Source organism: Aotus nancymaae, unplaced genomic scaffold, assembly GCF_030222135.1.
Source record: "Aotus nancymaae isolate 86718 unplaced genomic scaffold, 86718_ANA_hifiasm-v0.15.2.pri h1tg000059l, whole genome shotgun sequence".
NCBI lineage: Eukaryota > Metazoa > Chordata > Mammalia > Primates > Aotidae > Aotus > Aotus nancymaae.
This window is the reverse complement of record NW_026988473.1, coordinates 51969330-51974650: the sequence shown is the minus strand read 5'-3', so window position 1 is coordinate 51974650 and position 5321 is coordinate 51969330. Positions and strand designations below refer to the sequence as shown.

Here is a 5321-nt window from a genome sequence, read left to right as displayed (position 1 = left end):
GGCAATATAGCGAGACCTATCTCTACAAAAAATAAAGAATTGGCCAGTCATGGTGGCACATGCCTGTAGTCCCAGTTACTCATGAGGCTGTGATAGGAAGATCGCTTGAGCCCAGGAGGTCAAGGCTGCAGTGAGCCCTGATTGCACTATTGCACTCCAGCCTTGGAGACAGAGAGAGATCCTGTCTCACTAAATAAATAAATAAATAACATGTTCTGTGTACAAAGACAAATGCTCTTAATATATAAAGAGTTTCACAGAATAAAAATGTAGCTATGATTATATCTCTATTGGCTCGTGTTTTTCATATACACAGTCCACATCAGAGAACAGCAATCCTGGGTTGATTCCTCTGCCTCAGGTACTACAATTTTCAACATATTGCATGTAAAACACACCCTGTGTCCTGGCCCCAACTGACTGGAACAAGCACCAGTGTATGCTCTGGTTATTCTTTTTCTGACCTCGTAATAAACTTTTCTTTTTTTTTAAATATAAAATACCTTAACATCTCCTTCTTGAATAATAATCTTTTCTTGCCCTTCTCTGATCCACTCTGCTCTGTGCCCCAGTGAGTTGCACAAACTCATGTGTGTGCATGCACACACACACACACACTGCACCACCTAGGCTCTTAGATCTCTGCATTCTTGTTGGGTCTAGCTGATTGCAGGCACCAGCAGAAGGTTGAAGTGTGGGATAAGGGATGAGAACTCAGGGGGTGTATTCTCTGGCTTCCTCCCTGCTTCCCCTTGACCGTGGTTCTGGTAGTGTCTGGTCGCTCTACCATTAGTGCCCTCACCAGGCAACCCCCTGCCACATGTCCACAGCTCTGATGACACTAATTCCTTATTACCATTTCAACCCTAGGCATGTTAATGGCTTTATGTTTAGTTAATGTTACTAGTCTCTGAGTGCCTCAACATCTCTTATGATTCCCCTTAACTCTGCCCACATCTTGGTAAACGGCCTCTTCATTAAATTCTCTCCAAAATCCCCACGTTTCCCTTCATTTCCTGTAGTCCCTGTCTGAGAAAGTGGATAAACACAAGGCTATCAAAAATTGACAAGGAACTGCAACCTCCTCTGAGTTGGCTTAGTAAGATTTTATGCCTAATCAGAATGATCCCCATCAAGATGACACATGTCCCTATTTATAGCTCCTTTAGGTGAACTCAGAGGAAGTGGGTCACTGAGTTCCAGCTTTATCTAGATGACACTAAACTCTTGTAATTCTGTACGATGCCAATGCACTGGAAGCTGTGGGAGCTTGTTGTTATAACCCAGATTTCAGCAGGCTTTTCTAACTCCTTGAGACCTAGAAAAAGCTCGAAATTTTAGCTACCATCACACTTATGAGACTATAAATGTTGGAACAAAACAGATAAATTATCATTACTTCCTGATGATGCTTGTGAAGCCCAAGAAAATCAACTAAAAGGAATACTATGTGTAAATAATTTTTCCATAGCTGGCTGGTTGCATATTTGTCATAAATTATTTTTTATTCTTGATTGTTCCCTCTTCCTAATGTCCCATTGTAATGGGATCTTTGGGGTGCCACTTTTCTGGCTGAAACCTCTGTGGCTGGCCAGTGATGCCTTTACACGAGTTCTTGTCCTATGTCCAGAAAGAATGAAGTATGCAAACAAGTGGAAGTTGAACAAGATGAAGAGGAGCTTTATTGAGTGTTACAACAGCTCAGAGGAGACCCACAGAGGGTGGCTCCTCTCTGTAGGCAGGTAGTCCTGTCAAGTGTTCAGCTCTCAGCAGAGAGGAGGCCATGGAGAGGGTATCTCCTCTTTGCAATTGGTCATCCTGATGTCTGCAGCTCTCAGCAGAGAGGAGGCCCTGGAGAGGGTGGCTCCTCTTGGCTGGCAGGTCATCCTGTGGTCTCTACAGCTCTCACAGAGAGAGTAGCTCCTCTCTACAGCCCTCAGCAGAGAGGGTAGCTCCTCTCTGCAGCTGGACATCTCCTTATCTCCAGCTCTCAGCAGAGAGGTATCTCCTCTGTGTGGCTGATCACCCAGTCCTCTCTCCATCCTCTCCCTGCTCTGGCTGAGCCTGTGGCTTTTATGAACTTCAAAGGGGAGGAAGTGTATGCTGATTGGTCCATGGGCATCCATGAGTGGCAGGTCCTGGGAAAGGCACCACAAGCCCCCACTCTGGATTGTGGGGCTGGCAGCCCAGCCCCCAGCCATCAGGCGCTCCCTGGTCTGAAGGTGGGGCTTTATCAGGACCATCCCCTTCTGCCCAGGAACCTGTTTGCCTCCTACTGCCATTCATGGTGCTAAGGCTCACTCAGACTTCTCTGAGATCTGAGTGGGCACCAACAGCCAGGAGAAGCCAGGTAGTGGGAGCAGGGAGGCCTTTCCAGTCCCAAAGACTTCAGAGATACCGAGAAAGGGAGAGGTTCTGGCTCCTGCTCTTGCTCCATGAAGTGGGAGGCCCGGATCTGTAGCCACAGATCCAGCTGCAGCTGTACCCGGGAGGGCGAGGCTCCCGCCTGCTCCATGGTGCCAGAGGCCGGATCTACAGGCTGCAGTCTGGGCGGCTGCAGGGGCACCCTGGGAACTCCCACTCCAACTCGGATCAGGCAGAGATTCCACTTGTCCAAGGCTCCCGCCGGCTCCATGGAGCATGCAGCCCTGGCAATGCCTCCCTGCTGCTGCCATCACCATGACCTGTCAGTCACTAAGTGAGCAATTCTGACATCTCTTTAAACTCTCCGTCTGACTCCATTTTTGCTTTGACTGCCCAGACTATCCAGGGTCAACAGCAGTCAATGTTTCTTTGCCATGGCAGCAACCCATGAGTCAGCCAAGATGAGCAGACAGGCTGCCTGAGGAGCTGCACTGGGACAGGGGCTTCTGAGCTCCACTGGGCAAACAGGTGGCAGCAGCTAAATGGTCAATGAACTGATCCATGGACATTAAAATGAAGCAGAAAACTCTAGATGTGTGTGTGTGAATGCACGTGGGTGAGTGTGTGCTTAACTTTAGATCCCACTAGAAACACATGTGCCTTTCAAATGCTTATGATACATTTACACAAATTGACCATAGATTCGGCTGCAAAGAAGTTTTTAATAAATTTCCAAAGATAGACGTTATATAGAGCACAGTGTTTATGGAAATAAATTAAAACTGAAAATTGATAATAGAAAATAGAAATTATCAATCCAAAGGTGAGATGGCAATCAAGCATTTGAGGAAATTCGATGCCTTAAAAGAAAGAAACTGGACAGGCGCAATGGCTCATTCCTGTAATCTCAACACTCTGGGAAGCCAAGGCAGGAACGCTTGAGCCCAGGAGTTCCAGACCAGCCTGGGAAACACGAGACTCTGTCTCTACAAAAAAAATTTTTTTAATTAACTAGGCATGGTGGTGCGAGCTTTGGCTACTCAGGAGGCTGAAGCAGGAGGATCTCTTGGCCCAGCAGGTCGAGGCTGCAATGAACCATGATTTCACCACTGCACTCTAGCCTGGGTGACGGAGCAAGACCCTGCCTCAAAAAAAAAGAAAGAAAGAAAAAGAGAAACTTAATTTCATTAACAGGAGATAATACCTAATTAAACAGATCACAAAACAAAAAAAGTTAAAATGACTTCAATTAATAAGAAGATGATTTCATTATGTACTTTAAATACTCTAAATTGTGATGACTAAAAAAAATTTGAAACTTATTAGATAAAAGAATGGGCTGGGGCGGGGCACGGTGACTCAAACCTGTAATCCCAGCACTTTGGGAGGCCGAGGCGGGTGGATCACGAGGTCAAGAGATCGAGACCATCCTGGTCAACATGGTGAAATCCCGTCTCTACTAAAAATACAAAAACTAGCTGGGCATGGTGGCGCGCGCCTGTAGTCCCAGCTACTCGGGAGGCTGAGGCAGGAGAATTGCTTGAACCCAGGAGGCGGAAGTTGCAGTGAGCCGAGATTGTGCCACTGCACTCCAGCCTGGCACCTGGCAACAGAGTGAGACTCTGTCTCAAAAAAAAAAAAAAAAATAGAATGGGCTGACAGAGGAAATAGACATGATTGAAGAAGGGACTGATGGACTAGAAAACTAAACTTTGTTTTACCCCCTAAAAGCAGATCGAAAGAAAAGATTTGGAAAACCAAAAAGTGGACATGCAAAAGATATATTCAGAAACTCAATCTCTATTTATTTAAATAGAGTTCCAAAAGGAGAAAATAGAGAAAATGGAAGAGAGAAAACAGTCAAAGATAACTTTAAGAACATTTCACAGAGCTTAAGAAACACAAAAGTTTTCAGATTTAAAAGTCCCATTGAGTGGCAAGGATGGTCAATGTTAGAGAGGAACAAATCCAGATTCCTCCCACAATAAGTTTCAGAGCACCTCATTAGTCAGCTGACTGGAATCTCCCCAGCAATGTCTGTTTCCCATCGCCTACACTGCAACTTCTCAAAGATCTTTTCAAAATGCAAATCTGTTCATGTCTGCTCTTGGCTAAAAACTTTTTTATGTCATTAGGTGTATGCAAGAAACTTCAATTATAATTGAGGTCATATTACTTAACAGCATTATCCTATTATAATATATTTAAGTTAGTAGTAGTTACATGAATATTTATTGCATTATTCTCTGTCGTCTATATATGAAACATTTCTCACACAAGAAAAACAGCCAAACAGTTCAAAACAAACAAAAAATAAAAATATAGCAACAGAGATTTTTCAATTGCATCCTTAATGAAGTATTAAAGTTTTCTACGTCTAATCCTTGCACACGGGCCATACTAATCTTCTCTGCATCCAGTTTTAGTACATGTGCTGCTGAAGCGAGCACTATATGTCTAAACCTGAGACCTCCTCAGCGATAACATTAATACTTCTTATACTTCTTTGAGTTCTTTGCCTGAGATTTCTTTTTGCCACAGAGCTTTTGTTGTTTCCACCCATGGCTTTCTCTGCCACCTACTCTCTACAAACTCCCTGGTTAATTCCTATTTAAACTTCAGATTTAAATGTAAATATCGCTTTCTTGGAGATGTCTTTCTTAACCTGTCCAGCCTAGGTCAAGATAGATAGATCAATGGATAGAAGATAGATTGATAGATAAGATAGTCTCATTGGTTTGCATTACATAATCCTTCAAACACTTATCTTGGCTTGTGATGATGCGCTGATTTATGTAATTATTTTATGTATATATTTTGATGTTTACTATCAGCCCCATATGGGCAGGAACAATGTCTGTTTTGGTTCCTTATTTTCAGGTCTAGCATGAAGTGACCCCTTGATAAGGGTGAGTTGAATGAAGAAGAAAACGGGGCATGCTGTGCCTGGGATATGG

General features: G+C 43.9%; 1 pseudogene; it reads right to left on the bottom strand.

Moving 5' to 3' along the window:
- Positions 1 to 4716: 4716 nt before the first annotated feature.
- LOC135270284 (U6 spliceosomal RNA) lies at positions 4717 to 4814 on the bottom strand (annotated as a pseudogene).
- Between the last annotated feature and the right edge of the window lie 507 nt (positions 4815 to 5321).